This window comes from Pleurodeles waltl, chromosome 2_2, assembly GCF_031143425.1.
Source record: "Pleurodeles waltl isolate 20211129_DDA chromosome 2_2, aPleWal1.hap1.20221129, whole genome shotgun sequence".
Classification (NCBI taxonomy): Eukaryota; Metazoa; Chordata; class Amphibia; order Caudata; family Salamandridae; genus Pleurodeles; species Pleurodeles waltl.
The window spans coordinates 4,983,467-5,003,088 of NC_090439.1; the positions used below are offsets into that span (position 1 = coordinate 4,983,467).

Here is a 19,622-nt window from a genome sequence, read left to right on the forward strand (position 1 = left end):
TCACTGTTCGAAAAGCCAGGTTTTGAGGCCCTTCCTGAAAAGAAGTAGGTTTTGGGTCTTGCGAAGGTGGGTTGTGAGGGCGTTCCAGGTTTTGGGTGCAAGGTAGGAGAAGGATCTGCCCCCGGTGGTGGTGTGTTTGATGCGGGGGACAGAGGCGAGAGAGAGGTCAGCTGAGCGGACATTTCGTGTGGGGGTGTGGAAGGTGACTCTCGTTGAGGTAGGCAGGGCCTGTGTTGTGGAGTGATTTGTGTGCGAGGATGAGGATCTTGAAGGTGATCCTTTTGTCAATGGGGAGCCAGTGGAGGGATTTGAGGTCTGGAGAGATGTGTTTGTGTCGGCGGAGGTCGAGGATTAGTCGTTCTGGATGCGTGTAGTTTGCGCTTGAGTTTTAGAGTGGTGCCGGCGTAGAGGGCGTTTCCGTAATCAAGCCTGCTGCTGATGAGTGCGTGAGTGACAGTTTTTCTGGTCTCTGTGGGGATCCATTTGAATGTTTTTCAGTATACAGAGTTTGTTGAAGCATGAGGAGGTAAGAGCGTTGATTTGTTGGGTCATCGAGAGGGAGGAGTCTAGGATGATGCTGAGGTTGCGTGCATGGTTGGCGGGGGTGGGTGCAGGGCCTAGCGTGGTGGGCCACCATGGGGGGTCCCAGGTGTTTTTGTGTGGGCCAAAGAGGATTATTTCAGTTTTGCTTGAGTTGAGTTTCAGGTGGTTGGCTGTCATATATATATCACTTTTGTCAATATGTGTGTGGTTTCCCTGGGGGGAAAAGGGTCCGACTTGTCTAGTGGCAGTTTTAGTGCCATAAAGAAGCGCAGAAGGTTTATATGCCTACTGCAAAGAGCACATCTGTATTTTATGTAAATAGCTGAGTACATTAGTAAAGTCTATGGAGAGATGAAGGGCACTTTTGCTGGGTGGTAATGAGGGAATCCGAGGAGGAGGGAGTGGGAGCACCAATAATGATTGTTGGACTGGGCGCAGGAGGTGCTAAAGACTGTGACGAATGGTATGTGACAAGGTGTTTTTTGAGTGTCTTGAAAGTACGTGCTGATTGAGGGAAGAAGCGCAGGTAAGGTGGCCTCTACTGTTGCACGTATCTCACACACACCATCGATTTTGTGACTGTCTACGTAGGCTAGTGTTTTAGACCTACAGTTTAGCCAATAGCAGAGATGGCATCTTGATGGATGACTGCTGCCTGCACTCGGGTTATAGAGGACCGCTCTGACATAGGATCAGAGACTGAGACATCAGATACTGAGACAGCATCTGAGGGATAGGACAATGGCGCAGACTCTGGGAGTGATTTTTCAGTCAGAGGAGTCCCATTCGAAAACTCCTCGTCCAGTACATTATGAGGGAGGTGATGAGGACAGTCCTGCTGTCCCTTCGCAAGCTGTTCGTGCAACTGGGTAATAGTGGGTTAGGCCAACCTAGAGAGCAGGTGAATGCGGCGGCAAGCAGAGAGAGAGTGCTCTCTTGGGAGCTCCCCAATTTAGTTCAGCCCCAAATTCCACCACCCAAATCATATTGTGGAGACATCAAAATTGTCTATGGCAAAACAAACTGGTTTTGTAAGGCAGGCACCTGTGTTTTTGGTCCTGGATTTGGCGGCCATATAGAGAAACACACTAAACCCAAACATTTCTGGAAACTAGACATTCGGGGGAGTCCACAGAGGTGTGACTTGTGTGGATTCCCCAAAGTTTTCTTACCCAGAATACCCTGCAAAGCTGAAATGTTGAAAAAAACCTCAATTTTTCTCGCATTTCTGTCACACAAACTACAGGAATATGCTGGGATCCACAACATTCCTACCACCCAGTGACTCCTCACCTGTCCTGATAAAAACACTACCCCACTTGAGTGCCTACACCTAGTGCTTGTGTCAGGAATGGATCACCCCAGGGTCAACATCTGCCTCACGTAAGGACCAACATTGACCGTTGTGTGATCTATTCCTGTTGCAGGCACCAGGCCTAACCACACAAGTGAGGTATCATATTTATCGGGAGACTTGGGGGAACGCTGGGTGGAAGGAGATTTGTGGCTTCTCTCAGATTCCAGAACTTTCTGTCACCGAAATGTGAGGAAAACGTGTTATTTTAGCCACATTTTGAGGTTTGCAACGGATTCTGGGTAACAGAACCTGGTCCGAGCCCCACAAGTCACCTCATCTTGGATTCCCCTGGGTTTCTAGTTTTCAAAAATGTGCTGGTTTGCTAGGTTTCCCCAGGTGCCGGCTGAGCTAGAGGCCAAAATCCACAGGTAGGCACTGTTTTCTATGAAAAAATGTGATGTGTCCACGTTGTGTTTTGGGGCATTTCCTGTCGCGGGCGCTAGGCCTACCCACACAAGTGAGGTATCATTTTTATCGGGAGACTTGGGGGAACGCTGGGTGGAAGGAAATTTGTGGCTCCTCTCAGATTCCAGAACTTTCTGTCACCGAAATGTGAGGAAAACTTGTTTTTTTTAGCCACTTTTTGAGGTTTGCAAAGGATTCTGGGTAACAGAACCTGGTCCGAGCCCCGCAAGTCACCCCATCTTGGATTCCCCTAGGCCTCTAGTTTTCAGAAATGCACAGGTTTGGTAGGTTTCCCTAGGTTCCGGCTGAGCTAGAGGCCAAAATCTACAGGTAGGCACTTCTAAAAAAACACCTCTGTTTTCTTCCAAAATTTGGATGTGTCCACGTTGCGCTTTGGGGCGTTTCCTGTCGCAGGCGCTAGGCCTACCCACACAAGTGAGGTATCATTTTTATCGGGAGACTTGGGGGAACGCCGGGTGGAAGGAAATTTGTGGCTCCTCTCAGATTCCAGAACTTTCTGTCACCGAAATGTGAGGAAAACTTGTTTTTTTAGCCACTTTTTGAGGTTTGCAAAGGATTCTGGGTAACAGAACCTGGTCCGAGCCCCGCAAGTCACACCTCCTTGGATTCCCCTAGGTCTCTAGTTTTCAGAAATGCACAGGTTTGGTAGGTTTCCCTAGGTGCCGGCTGAGCTAGAGGCCAAAATCTACAGGTAGGCACTTCACAAAAAACACCTCTGTTTTCTTCAAAAAATTTGGATGTGTCCACGTTGCGCTTTGGGGCGTTTCCTGTCGCGGGCGCTAGGCCTACCCACACAAGTGAGGTATCATTTTTATCGGGAGACTTGGGGGAACGCTGGGTGGAAGGAAATTTGAGGCTCCTCTCAGATTCCAGAACTTTCTGTCACTGAAATGTTAGGAAAACTTGTTTTTTTAGCCACTTTTTGAGGTTTGCAAAGGATTCTGGGTAACAGAACCTGGTCCGAGCCCCGCAAGTCACCCCTCCTTGGATTCCCCTAGGTCTCTAGTTTTCAGAAATGCACAGGTTTGGTAGGTTTCCCTATGTGCCGGCTGAGCTAGAGGCCAAAATCTACAGGTAGGCACTTTGGAAAAAACAGCTGTGTTTTCTATAAAAAAAATAGGATGTGTCCATGTTGTGTTTTGGGGCATTTCCTGTCGCGGGCACTAGGCCTACCCACACAAGTGAGGTATCATTTTTATCGGGAGACTTGGGGGAACATAGAATAGCAAAATAACTGTTATTGCCCCTTATCTTTCTCTACATTTTTTCCTTCCAAATATAAGAGAGTGTGTAAAAAAGACATCTATTTGAGAAATGCCCTGCAATTCACATGCTAGTATGGGCACCTCGGAATTCAGCGATGTGCAAATAACCACTGCTCCTCAAAACCTTATCTTGATCCCATTTTGGAAATGCAAAGGTTTTCTTGATACCTCTTTTTCACTCTTCATATTTCAGCAAATTAATTGCTGTATACCCAGTATAGAATGAAAACCAACTGCAGGGTGCAGCTCATTTATTGGCTCTGGGTACCTAGGGTTCTTGATGAACCTACAAGCCCTTTATATCCCCGCAACCAGAAGAGTCCAGCAGACAAAACGTTATATTGCTTTCAGAAATCTGACATCGCAGGAAAAAGTTACAGAGTAAAACATAAAGAAAAATGGCTGTTGTTTTCAGCTCAATTTCAATATTTTTTTATTTCAGCTGTTATTTTCTGTAGGAAAACCTTGTAGGATCTACACAAATGACCCCTTGCTGAATTCAGAATTTTGTCTAGTTTTCAGAAATGTTTAGCATTCCGGGATCCAGCATTGGTTTCACACCCATTCCTGTCACTAACTGGAAGGAGGCTGAAAGCACCAAATATAGTAGAAATGGGGTATGTCCCAGTAAAATGCCAAATTTGTGTTGAAAAATTTGGTTTTCTGATTCAAGTCTGCCCGTTCCTGAAAGGTGGGAAGATAGTGATTTCAGCACCAGAAACCCTTTGTTGATGGCATTTTCAGGGAAAAAACCACAAGCCTTCTTCGGCAGCCCTTTTTTCCCATTTTTTGGGAAAAAACAAAATTTTCACTGTATTTTGGCTATTTTCTTGGTCTCCTCCAGGGGAAACCACCAACTCTGGGTACCATTAGAATCCCTAGGATGTTGGAAAAAAAGGACGCAAATTTGGCGTGGTTAGCTTATGTGGACAAAAAGTTATGAAGCCCTAAGCGCGAACTACCCCAAATAGCCAAAAAAGGGCTCAGCATTGGGGGGGAAAAGGCCCAGCAGCTAAGGGGTTAATACATTAGTGAGATCATAAACAAACAAACAGGAATCTCCTGACGCGTTTCGGTCTCACCGGACCTTGTTCACAGGTGTTTCCTGTGTACTAATTTTAGCGCTTTAAATAAAATACTCCAAAGTAACAGAAAAAATACTCAAAGTTACACCACATATCAAAAGTTACTCCATAACATCACTAAATATGTACACTTTAACAAGGAAAAATTAAACGCTTTTCTATATACATGTTTATCAAATTATAACAGTGTTTTAACTACACTCCAGAGTGTTTTTCACTAAATTCCACATTGCAATGCATTCTAGTATATGTAGTTTATAACATGTCATTGAATCAAATTATTTTTGAATATATATTATGAAATCTCGTTTCAGCGACTAATGGAGACTTCAAAACAATTTCTGAGGTGTATAAACAAAAATTATCAAAAATTATAGGGGCCCTCATTAATTATTAATTTATATTCACATTGGATTCATATTCATTTATTGCATATTACCTACAATAGCACAATCCCCAAAGTTTCTTATTAAAGTAGGCCCTCACTAAGTTCTAGACCTCTGATGTAAGAATATTAATGTTTGGATATTATTCCTTCAGTCAACTTGTTTTTATAGCGCCAAAATTATATGTCTATCTGACAAATGACAACGGGAAAGAGAGCATCTTGTCAATTGATGAAATAAAATAAAATAAAATAAGTGAATGGCAACATCTTATGAGCTGTGACAAACCTTATAGGTGTACAAATAACTCTTCATCCTGATTTAAACCTAGCGGGGTGAGAGATCGGATATCAAGTATATGTCTAGATTCCAGTTGACGCAATTTCTTTTCTCTGTCACCACCACGTTCTGATTTTGGTACCTGATCAATTACATAGAATGTCATAAGTTCCCACTGGCTATCATGTTTCTGTTCCATATGTCTCGCTGTTGCATAGCTCCTATCTATATTGATAGTTGCTCGAATATGTTCTAAAATTCACTTTTTAGTCTCACATATGGTACTGCCAACATATTTCAACCCACAAGGGCATTCAATCACATATACTGTAAATCGATTTTTACAATTCAAGTGCTTACGTATCACTCTCTCCATGCCAGTATTTGTTGAGTACTCTTTCTCATTCATCCCAATTTTAGTTTGGTGGAAACATTGTAATACAAAACAAACAGGATTATGTGAAAGAAGCCATGCGGCAATTGTCGGATAAAACCTGTTATGCACATGCTATTGGGAACCCAGTAATAAAATTGAAGGAGGAGATAAAGTTGTGTATTTAAGGTGGGAAGACCAAGGCCTCATTGATCATTTAGAGGCAAAATATTTGTTAGTGGAACATCCTGTAATTCCAACAATATACTTCCTCCCTAAAATTCATAAAAATTTGCAACATCCACCAGGCGGACCAATAATATCAGCCAAAGCATCTCTATTAGAACCTATGTCAGAATACATAGATTTCTTTTTAGCACCTTTGGCAAGAAATTTGAACTCCTATTTACGTGACACAGGAGACTTACTGTTACAATTGGAAGGGATACCTTGGCAGGATACCTACAAATTAGTAACAATGGATGTAGTTTTGCTTTACACAAACATTGAACATCAAATAGGGATCCAGGCATGCAAATTATTTCTCAACCAAAGGAATATACGTTTTTATCAACACAATGAGATGCCTTTGGAAATGATTAACATTTGCCTAATGAATAATTATTTCTTGTTTAATCAACAACTTTATTTGCAAATTAAGGGCACGGCAATGGGTTTTTCTTTTTCTCCCAATTTTGCGAATTTGACAATGGGATGGTTTGAACAACGAATAGCTTGGGCAGAAGAAAATTAGATTTACCAACAAAAAGTAGTGACTTGGCTGAGGTTTATTGATGACCTTTTTCTTATTTGGGATGGTACTGAGTCAGAATTTGATGAATACTTTAAGATCTTGAACTCTAATGTAGCCAAACTCAATTTCACCTATGACATCAGTGCGACACGTGTGACATTTCTAGATACAGAAATTTATGTAAAAGAGGGGACAATTCAGACTTCACTGCATAGGAAAATAACAGCTACGAACTCCATATTACATGCTAACAGTTTTCACCCACCACGAACAAAGTGGAACATTCCTTATGGTGAATTTCTACGAATAAAGAAAATCTGCTCAAAGCCGGAAGAGTGTGAGAAGCACTTGAAATTAGCGGAGGAGAGATTTCTGGCAAGACAATATCCGATTTTTTTTTTAGCTGTGGCACAGAAACAGGTGAAACAATCATAACAAGAACAACTAATTCATGGAGGAAATCAAGCCAGCAAACTTGCCAAACAACAACAGCTGAGGTTCATAACAACATACTCACAGAGTGCCACACAAGTTCGCAAAATCTTGGAAAACCACTGGGCAATTTTACAAATGGACCCAATAGTGGGGGAAATCATGGGACAATACCCGTTAATGACTTTCAGAAGAACAGCAATTCTAAGGGATAAATTAACGCATAGTCATTTCCAAACTACAAAAACAAACTGGCTACAGAAAAATGGCTTTTGTAAATGCAGCAGCTCTAAGGCATGTAAAATTGGGGTGAATAAGAAAGAGTACTCAACAAATACTGGTATGGAGAGAGTGATACGTAAGCACTTGAATTGTAAAAGTCGATTCACAGTATATGTGATTGAATGCCCTTGTGGGTTGAAATATGTTGGCAGTACCATATGTGAGACTAAAAAGCGAATTTTAGAACATATTCGAGCAACTATCAATATAGATAGGAGCTATGCAACAGCGAGACATATGGAACAGAAACATGATAGCCAGTGGGAACTTATGACATTCTATGTAATTGATCAGGTACCAAAATCAGAACGTGGTGGTGACAGAGAAAAGAAATTGCGTCAACTGGAATCTAGACATATACTTGATATCCGATCTCGCACCCCGCTAGGTTTAAATCAAGATGAAGAGTTATTTGTACACCTATAAGGTTTGTCACAGCTCATAAGATGTTGGCATTCACTTATTTTATTTTATTTTATTTCATCAATTGACAAGATGCTCTCTTTCCCGTTGTCATTTGTCAGATAGACATAATTTTGGCGCTATAAAAACAAGTTGACTGAAGGAGTAATATCCAAACATTAATATTCTTAGATCAGAGGTGTAGAACTTAGTGAGGGCCTTCTTTAATAAGAAACTTTGGGAATTGTGCTATTGTAGGTAATATGCAATAAATTAATATGAATCCAATGTGAATATAAATTAATAATTAATGAGGGCCCCTATAATTTTTGATAATTTTTGTTAATACACCTCAGAAATTGTTTTGAAGTCTCCATTAGTCGCTGAAACGAGATTTCATAATATATATTCAAAAATAATTTGATTCAATGACATGTTATAAACTACATATACCAGAATGCATTGCAATGTGGAATTTAGTGAAAAACACTCTGGAGTGTAGTTAAAACACTGTTATAATTTGATAAACATGTATATAGAAAAGCGTTTAATTTTTCCTTGTTAAAGTGTACATATTTAGTGATGTTATGGAGTAACTTTTGATATGTGGTGTAACTTTGAGTATTTTTTCTGTTACTTTGGAGTATTTTATTTAAAGCGCTAAAATTAGTACACAGGAAACACCTGTGAACAAGGTCCGGTGAGACCGAAACGCGTCAGGGGATTCCTGTTTGTTTGTTTATGATCTCACTAATGTATTAAAGTTAAAGTATTTTTTTGGCACAACGACAGAGTGCGGTTTTCTCTTGCCTAAATAGAAAGAGAATCTTGTTTTCTGAAATATGGTTGTCCTGCCTCAAACCAGCACCACCGGAGAATCAAGTGCGCCGTAACACGCTATTCAGGACATCGTTTCTTATATATATATATATATATATATATATATATATGCACCTCATTAAAGGACAAACTTTGTGAGTGCTTAGTACAATCTACACAAATTGGCAGACAAACATCCAAACAAGGCTTTTTAACATGTGGTTCATGCAAAGCTTGTAAATATAGTAGTAGCTGTCATAAAATACAGCTATCGAAACAAACAAGACCATACATGATTAAAAAACATCTGACTTGTAATTCAGTATTTATGCATTAGGCTGTCCATGTCAAAAATATTACATTGGCAGCACAATTCAGAAAGCTAAAAAACAAGTGCTTGAACACATGAGAGCTATATTAAATGAAGATAAACAGTATCCAATTGCTAGACATTTTGCTTTGACCCTTCATAAAAACACCAAGTTCTGTGTTTTGGACAGTATCCCTATCCATTTGAGAGGAGGAAACAGGGAGCAGGACTTAAGGAGATTGGAATCTAAACTCATTATCCAATATATAGAACTATTCATCCAGGAGGACTGAATCTGGATGAAGAATTATCAGTGCATCTAGGTTGAATTTTTAATTGCAATCAGAATTTCAGGTGCTAAAAAATAAAACATAAAAAATATTTTTTTTCATATAGTTTGGGCATTAGGTTTTAGTGGGTAAGAAATGTGATTTTCTAATAGTTTGAATATGAATTTCATTTTTTCATCTTTATTTTTGTATTTATTAGGGTGAAGATGAAGCTGGGATAGAAGCACTGGAATACAGGAGAGCTAATATATATGAACCCTATTTTGGCCATTTGGAGCTTTAATAGATTGGAATCAATAAGTGACTTTGAAGTAGGAAGCTGTTTTCTCTCATATTGTGAAAGGGAATTATAATTTTGGAACTGAGTAATTAGTGTGTATTGGAATGATTAAGCTAAAAATGAAAACAATGTATCTGTATCTTTGTTTGAGATAGTATATGCGATTTAGCTACTGTGTATTTATCATTATTATTGTAGCCTCAGATTAAAATGCAGCATACTACTAGCTAAATGCTTAGTTTGTTAATTGAGATCTAATATTGTTTATTTTTTATTTTTTATTTTTTATTTTTTATTTTTTATTCTTATTTTTATTCCTAGTCATTCTAAAAAGAATTGTACAATGATTTAGTAAGTAAGAGAATTTACAGTGAACTCACAGCACTTATATTTTTATATACTGTTGTATTAGTTGAATCTATGTAGAATATGAAACGTTCCAATATGGCGACATGTTTTTCGAAATTGTGTTTGCATGTGTTTGTCTGTCATTTATGTCAGTTATCACATTTAAGTTTACTTTATAAATGTCATTGAAGAGGAAATAACTTGTATTTATCTGTGAGCAAGGAGCGAAGGCTCCGAAATGCGTTGGGTAGTTTGCTGATACATGCCGTTTAAATAAATAAGCTGTTTGGATTTGAGCCACGGTACGTTGCCTTTGTGATGTCTGCATTGCTCGTGAACAGGCAACGCGTTTCGTTTGATACATATATATATATATATATATATATATGTATATATATATATATATATATATACACACACACACACACAAATATATATATATATATATATATATATATATATATATATATATATATACACATATATATATATATATATTTATGTTTCAGGCTACTCACTGCACTAAGCACTTCACGTTCACTTTATTTAGTACTGGTGGGTACGGGTATGAGATGGATGCTCTGCTTCACTTACTGGGGTACCTTGGATGAGCGGTCAAGGCCTAGTTCAAAAGAAGAAATGGCGTGAAGGTTGGGGCTAAATACCCCAAAAGACAGCAATGATCATCATAATGATGATAAAATGTCTTGCCAGCTTTGCAATTTAGTTAAAAAGAATAACACTCTTTTAACACTTTAATAAATATGTGCAGTAAAACTGTTCATCTCAGGTCGAAATTATTCCGCTATAGATCAATCACTTGCCTAATTGGAACTTCAACAGTGTTAAGGAAACAAAAATAGAAGTAGACAAACCTTTTCTAGTGCTTAAAACAAAACAGATTCCTCACCAAACCATACACACCTAACCCCTCTTATAATTCAGAAAAGAGGTCAATGGTCATGTGTTTATCTTTTTTTAATTCAATCTTTATTAACATTATGCAGAAACCCATGAGACAGTCAAAAGTTTCATACTCAACCTCCATTAGAATAAAAGTCAAACAGTATTTGCACACTTAAAGCATACATTGTTGTAAGACCTGTGTGCGTGCCCCTAGGAACATTAGCCTATAGGTGATTCACTGTCACAGGGCATGCCCATCATCAGTAGGGGGTGTGCATGTATGCAGTGCTGTGACTTCTACTGAACCACTACCACACAGAGTAGTATAAGGTGTGCAGCCAAATCAAGAAAGGAAAGGGTAAAAGTTGTACAGGGAAGAGAAAGTGGGATAAAAAATGATTAGGTGGGAGTAAGAAAGGGGGACAGATCCCTAGCCCAAGGCTCCATGTGGGGGAAGGAAAACATGGGATGATATAACTATTGGATAGACTAATGGCAGCAGGGCTGGACTTGGAATCCAAAGCAGCCCTGGCAATTTTGTCAGCCCAGTCTCCCGGGGGCGAGGGGTTTGACAAAGCACTGCTGCTTTTGTTCCTTTGTGACTGGCCTATATTGCAGCTGAAACTGGTGAAAACCAGCCCCACCCTTCCAGCCTCCCGGGGAAATGCCTGATGCCCACTACAGCCAGTCTGGCCCTGAATTTCAGCCTCGAAGAAGTCACATAGGTTGGGCCTCAGCAACACTAACGTGTAACTTTTTTGGTCCCCAACCAGGCTCATAGGTGCTGGAACTATGGGTGCTGGGGATGCTGCAGCACCTCTGAATAACCATGCTGGCATTCATGGGAAAGAGCAATAAAGATGCATTTAAATTTTGCCTTTATCTTGTGACAGGGTCAAATGTAAGGCATTGTCTTCTGACAAATTCATTCAGTTTGGTGTTTGCTTTTCTTTCTCTGACTGCAATGGGAGAAGATTTTGTAAAGTGACAATCTTGAAGGGGTACAGTCAGTGTGAAAGGAAAGGCTAAAAGATGTAATTTTTTCTAGCATGCAACAAAAACATTAATACCTGTAAAAGAAGTCTATACATATTTCAAAGTATTTCAACAGTTAGGGAAGAACCCATAAAGAACTTTCTTTTATAATTCTGATATGTGATGGAAGCAAAGGTTTTGGTAGGATCAAAACAAATTAAAACACTTTATTTAGTGATGTGCAAATGATAAACATTCACTAAAATTCGATTTCCACATAGCATCACTCGTGCACTTTATAGTTTTATCAGTAAAGTTGCATGTCTGCACAAATTTAGTAGCAATTTCAATGAAAATGTGGCCTGTAAACGACAGTGTGCTACCACACCAAAAATAGTATTATATTTGTGACAGTGTGCGCCAAACTGCTTCAGAGCCTACATAACACATTCTTACCACCGTCCTACTGAATGGTCGTGGTTAATTTTATGTGATGATTGGGTTGTCACACTCCTTATGATTCCACTGATGTAACGTTGATGGCAACACCCCACTCTTAAAATAGTTTCAGTGCCACTGAGTAGGTTTACTACAAAAATATACGTCCAGCAGGTGAAATGGGCTGGTGAAAAGGGGTTAGCAGTCTACCAAGCTCCTCTTCGTATGTCAAAGTTTTTGTCAGGATCTATCCGGAATCTTCTCCATTATAAGATGTCTGGTGCCTCATTTGGCCCAAATAGTTCATGCAAATCTTCTGATGGCTCAGGTACCCTGTTGCCATCGAATCTTCATCCTGCCATTATGCTTTACTTAATTTCTATGCCTCTGCATCTTTAAACTCCCCTCTAGAGCTGTTCATATAGCGGATCATCTCTCTCTAGTTTTCTTGTTCCACTGCTGCGTGGTGTATGCCTGCTGAGTCCTATAGATTTTTTAAGGCAAAGTAGGTGCACTCATATTCTCTTCCTAAATGATTATTGTCCCCAGTGCTGACATCACCTAGGATCGGACTGGGACAGAAAAATAGGCACCAAAATAAAAGTGGGCACAGTTAACGAACCAGATCGCTAAAAAGTTGCTCACATTTGCAAATCATGCCAGTTTTGAAGACACACTGTATGGGGATTTTTCAATGTTTGGGAGATTCCATACATTTGTCTTTTCGACACCTAATGTTTGTTGCAGAGAAATCAGCAGTAAAAATTGGCCAACTTGGCCATAAAACAAGCCCATAAACTGCTAAAAAAGACGGTTCACACACTGATCTGTTCAACCAGACCATGTGGTATCGCCTAATTGCCCTAGAGGCTGGTCCGACCCTTTCATCACCAGGTGGCAGATGATGTATCTGGTCCAACCTGATGCCATTATAGTCTCTTTGGTCTGCAACAAGTTACTCTAATGGTTCCAACATGGTCCTCATACACCAGTTTTTGCGCCAGCATCTACATAGATCTTCTCCAGCGATCTGCACTATGTCCTAAAGCTACATCTTCTTTATTTATAATTGTTATTTTCCCCCACCCTACGCAACTCAAGCATAATCATCTCACTATAACTCACAGTGCAAGCAGGGTGAGGTTTACCAATCCGCTGATTGGTACCTTCTTGGGCATTTCCCTTTCTTCTTCTGCCCTTACTCCTTGGGGTGGCATGCAGTACTCTCCAGAATGCCTGAGACCACTTGTGGAACGTTTTGTCATCCCATTCATGTTGTTGTTGTCCCTCCACCAGTGAGGAATGCACTTGCAGGTATCTATATGGCACTGCAGAAGCTGAAGTTCATGAATTGTGTGAGAGGAGAGACTTCGTGTCCGCAGTTTTATGGTTATACATGTGGAGAATTTTCAAACAAGAGTTGGATAATAACTACTTGCCAGAAAAAGCTACTGGGACGACTCATTTCCAGAAAAATCTATTGAGAGTGCTGACAGGCGCTGATGGTCTTCCTGTCAGGCTCCCACAACCAGATCAGAGCACAGCACTGGCAGCTCCCAGAGAGATTGTCTGCCATTAGAGCCCCCCAGCCCCAGCACTCTAGGCACTCTTGTTTCACAGCTTGGCCTCCTCAAACGCACCAGAGAATTCAGCACTCGGACCGCACATGAAACCCAACCAGAGTCTCACCGGTCCTTTTAAATCCCACAACTCTTTCTCTTAAAAACCCTTCACTCTCCCTCCATTTATCTTTTGGGTGATCTCAGAATGCTCCCCAAAGCCACGAGAATAGTAAATGCTTTTCACCCCCCTTGATCTATTTGCAGCGTTCCACTGCTTCTCAGAGCACGGCCATGTTTCATATTTGCACTTTCCAATAGATAAAATAAAATACATAATAAAAGCTCGTCTGTATTTTAAGAGGTTTCTCACAGCAGTGTCAGACTGTGCACCAGCTCCCAGCATCCTCCGTTTCACAAGACCCTTTTTACGAGGCAGGAATGCGCAATGCTATCTGCACAAAGAAAGCCCCTTCCTCTTAAGAATATCAGCCTCTCTCTACAGAGCTAATGGCAATGGTATATGTCTCTCAGCGCCCTCCTTTCTAAAATATGTCCCATTAGAAATTGACACCACCCTTGTCATCTGTCTCTGTCAGATGGTGCCTGCTTTTACTGAGCATTCTGTTCATACAGGGCGGCTACAGTAGCCACGTCTCAGAGCTCTCTTTCACACGACATTTTCTTTCACCGGTGTGTGTGATAAATGACACGTATTTCAGACCAGACAGAAGAGAAGACCAAATACATCACTGAAAGACACTAGCACATTGTATTGGTTGCCTCTCTCTGACACATTAGTAATAATTCAGTTTCTTGAAACCTTACTTCGCTGTTACGGTTGGGTGGCAGAAAGGGTGGAGGGGTGAAGGAGTAGTAGGGCATAAATCATCAAAATCTTAAATCGGTGGATTAATTAACAAAGGTAGTATGCATTTATGTCACATGGAATGACAGGGTGACCAGATTTTAAAGTAAAACAACTGGACATTTAGCAAAAAATAGAAGAAGGACTACCATTTTACTTCAACTGAGTGCACAGAATGACAGCGATCATCAGCATTCAGTTACAGAAGAAGCACTAACAACATAAATAAACGGACGAAGCAGGTCTCCAAGCGGGTGTATTCGTGAAATGGAACGAGCCAGGATGAGGGATAGGCCAGGGGTATAGGACTGGACGGAGGTTAGGAAAAGTACTTAAGGGTCAGAAAGGGCATAGTCAGCCTCTTCCTGTCTCCACCTGGCTATCAGGGAATGTTCTTTTCAGGGCAGGGTGAGTGATGGACATGTATGAGGCCATGCCCGAGGCCTTGCTCATGCTGGGAGAGGCCAGGCAGGTTGATCTCTTAATGCCTGGGGTCCTGGAGCAGGCATGGGTGCGGATGAGTCGACTGACCCGTGCGGCATCGGGTGGTGTCACGCTGCAATAGCGGCCTGTTCTCCTCACAGGAGGTCAAAAAGTAAGAAAGGAGGGGCAGCGACCTGCAGCACCCCCTAAATGATTGGCAGCTAGGCGGCACAGTTTGCTGGCTTAAAAGGCAACAGTACAGTGGGAAGGTCCACGCGGAGCTCAAAGCAGTTTGGGGGAGTGGGGCCAAAACTGGGGAGGAGCGTGCTGGTTGGTACGAGGTCTGATTTGGCTGTTGTGTTTGCAGAGGCACAGGGGGCTAAAATACATCAGTTACAGACAGTGAGTTCATCCCATTAGGGGCAGGAGCAGGCAGGTGGGCCTGCGACCAGCATGTCCACCAGAAAAAAGAAGCTGGGGGAGTCCCAAACCAGCCAAGGGTGAAGCCAGAGGGGGAGTGTGCAGACTCAGTGTGGGAGGGTGCAACAGGGCTGGATGTGGCACTGAGGCTGGCGGGGCTACAGTCTATACAGCAATCACAGTGGCTGATGGTAAGCCTGTAGGCAAGGATTAAAGAACAGCACTAGTTCTTAAGGGACGCAGAAGAATGATGGGAGCACTTATGCAGGAAGAGGGAGGCAGCTGTTGAGTGGGGACACACGATAAAGAAAGTGAAAAAACATGCCAGGAGGTGAAGGATTTGCAGCCAGGCCTGGGGGCGGAGGTGGGGGGGGGGCATTGATTGTGGCTGCCAGACAGTGACAAGGGACCCTCAGTGACAGGAGGAGCTGGTATGGCTCGAGGGGCCGGTGGTGCAGGATCCCCTTCAGGTTGGCGCAGCCTGGAGGGTGATGAAGAGATAATGCCAGCAGACGTGATTGGCAGACACTTGGCGATCCTGATGGGGTGCAACATGCCTCAAGACGTTAGCCTGAAGAGGTGGGGATGGCAGGGCTCAGTTGTTATGTATAGACATTCCAGTGAAGGAAGGGTCCAAGGAGGAGGTGTGGGAATTGGCACGTCGGTCCAGTGTGCCTATCACCATGGAGAACTGGACATCCGCTTTTTTTTATATATGCCAGCATTTATTAGAAGAGACACGAGGACAGTGCAATTGTACTTTTTAAATACATGGATATTATCCGGAAGGCGCAGATGCATTTTGGTGGTTATGCATGGCTTAGTTACGATGAGGAGTTCAGGACTAGAGCCAGCATTAATCCTGACAAACCGTAGGGGGATGTGGAGTCAGAATTGTGGCTACAGTGCATGTCCTTGACCCAGCCAACAGTCACCACTCATGCAGCTGGGGGACTTCCTGTCACTTACTCCTCCTGTTATACACATCACACTCAACAGGGGAAGGTTATGTGCCAGAAAGTACAGGAACCAATGTGGGGGCATGCTGGAACTTTAATAAGGGTTTCTGCTCCAGACACCCTGCAAATTCAACCATGAATGTTCCAGTTGTGGGGGGAGACACTCCGTTATGCAGTGCTTTACCCTGGCCAGCATAGTGGAAGAATGGCAGGTGCCAAGGGGGAGGGGACACTAAGGACCTACTAGCCGTAAGGTCCCCTACACCTGTTAGGGTAGAGAGACTGAGTCCCTGGCTAGAAGTAAACCCTGACAGAGAGGCAGCTTTGAAATTGGAATGGGGTTTTTGGGAAGGTTTTTGTGCGGGATTTCAAGGACCAAAGGGACGCAGGAGGGCAGACAACCTCAGATCAGAAAAGGATTCACCAGAGGTAGTTGTAACTAAATTAAAGAAAGAAGTTGAGGAGGGGAGAATTGTAGGCCCTTTCTATGACTGGTCCCTTGAGGACTTGATGATCAACCCCCCAGGGGTGCTGCCCAAGAAAGAGGACAGGAAGAACAGAATGATATACCACCTGTCTTGGCCAGAGGGCGCCTCAGTAAACAATTTCATTACCACAGATGACACAAAGGTGGTGTATGCCTCAGTGGATGATGCAGTGCACTTGGTGAGGCAGTGCAGGGGGCTGAAATAGCTAAATGCAACATCAAATTTGTCTTCTTTTGGATTTTGCCCATGCATCCGGACGATTTTCCATTGTTGAGCATGCAATATGGAGTGGCGATGTATGTGGACAGAGTGTTGCCCATGAATTGTGCCATACCATGCACCTCGTTCGAGGCTTTCAGTACATTCTTGAAATGGACATTTTCAAAGAGCAGTGGCCATCAAGAGCTGTCCCACTATTTGGATGACTTTTTATTTGTATGCAGAAGGAATACCCGTGAGTGCCGCAAGGCGGAGCAACATTTTGAGGAGTTGGCTGGTGATATGGGAGTCCCCTTGTCCCCAGAGAAAACAGAGGCCCCAGTAAGATTTTGACATTTTTGGGTATTGAGTTGGGCACAGAGGCATTGGTGGCAAGGTTGCCATGTGAGAAGGTGCAAGAGATTAAACCGTTTTTGGATTAAGTGATTGGTCTGATGAGATTGGAGCTGAGGAAAGTGCAGAAGCTATCAGGTTCCTGAATTTTGCATGTATAGTGGTGAGAGGTGAATGGACTTTTTGTAGAGAGCTGAGCATATCAATGTGGCGTGCTGTTTTGCCACACTAAGAGAGTTTATTTCTTTGGCGGTCATTGTGGAACTTTGTATCTGCAGGACCTTCTTGAAGGATTTCAGTGGAGTGTCATTGTTGTTTCAGGAAGGCAATACAGTTTAGCAAGTGTAGATTTTCCCTGATGCAGCTGGAGCACAATTTTGGACTGTTTTGGGATGGACAGTGCTTTGCGGAGAGGTGGCCACCACATTGATTTAACAGGTTAGGAGCATTGCCTTCATGGAGGTTTTGCCACTGCTGGTGGCTGTGACAGTGTGGGGCAGTGAATTGACGAACAGGACCGTGATGTTCAATGTTGACAACATGACCGTGGTGGACTTTGTGAACAGACAGAGGGAGAAATACCTGAAAGTTCTGTGACTGTTGAGGCCGTACATGCTGCACTGCTTGCAACTGAACATTGTTTCAGGGCTAAACATGTGCCAGGGTGAACAATGAAATAGCAGATTCCTTATCTCGTTCAAAGTGGTAACTTCCACAGCCCAGCACCAAGCATGGAGGACTGCAAGACACCCTTACCTGATAGCATTTGGGCATGGAGGGAATGAGAATGTTTGAGATGGTGGAGAAATCTTTAGCAGAGTCTACAAAGAGGAGTTACTGACTAGTATGAAAGGAGTTTAAGACTTTTAAAGGGAGCACCCAGAGGCTGACAAGGAAAGAATAGAGAAGCAGGGAAGACAGAGTTATACATTTTGTTTTGTATTCAATTGATAAAGGTTTATCACCCACCACTACTGCGGGCAAATTGGCTGGTGTTTTCTTTTATGGGAAGTTGTTCTGGGGTTTTGACCCAGTGAGGGATGACATTGTGGGGAAGATCCTCAAAAGGTGGGACAGAAAAAAGGAATGATGGGATGCTAGTTTGAGAAACGCCATAACGTTTGGGTTGTTACTACGCACTGTGTCTGTTTTTGCCTGATGGTTGTTAGGATGAGTTTGAAGGGGCACTTTTCAGGTTATGCATAATATGGATGTTCTTTGGCACGTTTAGGGTGTCAGAGCTGCTGGGGTCCATCCGGGTTCCAGGAGTGCTGCATAGTGAGATTTGTCTGGAAAAGACAGTACCTGATGATATGGTTGAGGAGCTCCAAGACAGATCAGGTGGGGAGGAGGAAGTGGGTGTGGCTGCGAAAAGGGTGTAAAGCTGAGGTGTGCCCAGTCGAGCAGAGGCGCAGATTTCTTGAGTGGCCGGGGTGAAGGCAGAGTATGGTATTCTGTCTTGAAGGAGGACAAGAGTTACAGCATTCCAACTCTTAGCAGTGCCGCACAAAGCGTTGAGTGAATTAGGGATGGACTCAGCTAGATTTGAGATACATTCGTTCAGGATTGGGGCAGCAATGGCTGTGGAGCAGCTGAGATGAGACTGGAACCAGATTTGGAGAATAGGCAGGTGGCGTTCCAGGTGCAGTGAGCGCTATGTGCAGAAATAGGGGAGGTAGGGGTGAGGGTGGTTGAGGTGTACTGAGACTATTAAAGCCTTGTTTTTGCCATTATGGTGAATGAATAGTCCAGGGAGGAGCAAAATGGTGACATGGATAGTTGGACACTCTTTTGTGCACTGGCCAGCTAAGTATGCAGGCCAGCTCATCTATGGATGGAAACTTACAGTACCCAGTTGCAGGCACGAGGTACTATGGTGGGGTTGTGGATGCATTGGGGCGATATTTTGCGTTTTTTGCCAAAATTGGTTTCACAGAGGGGATGCTCGGATATGCTCCATGTGCATTTGAAGGGAAATTATCTGGTGCAATTGTCAGGCTTGACGTTACTGCAGCACATGGAGCAAGATTTGTAGTTGATCCAGGCATGTTCGGTATGATGGAGTTTGTTCCTAGGCGACAGTGGACAGGGGCTTTAAATCATTGGGCCATAGACAAGGCCAGAATAAAACTCAACAGAGCCATGAGGGTTTTTTTTGCATGTCTACGGACATTAAGGTGATAGCTCCTGGGGGCATCAAAGAAGAAGAGCGGCTTCTCTTTAGAGATGATGGAGTACATTTGTCACAGTTTGGAAATGCATATTATATGATGGAGATGAGGGATGTGGTTGGTAAGCTGTGGAATGAGTAGATTTGGTGCAAAGGAGTGTACAGGTAGACACATAAGACGGACGTGAAGCGGGGGGCAGTAACCCTATGTGGTTTCCTATATGGCGGTAGTT

The 19,622-nt window shown here is 42.6% G+C and overlaps 1 long non-coding RNA gene across 1 annotated transcript in view; it reads left to right on the forward strand.

The window, feature by feature from the left end:
- Positions 1–9,890, forward strand: part of LOC138272825 (uncharacterized) — a 154,152-nt gene extending 144,262 nt beyond the window's left edge. Inside the window, exon 3 of the long non-coding RNA XR_011200260.1 lies at positions 9,203–9,890. This is a non-coding gene — a long non-coding RNA (uncharacterized lncRNA). The remainder of the gene's footprint in view (positions 1–9,202) is intronic.
- Positions 9,891–19,622: the final 9,732 nt, after the last annotated feature.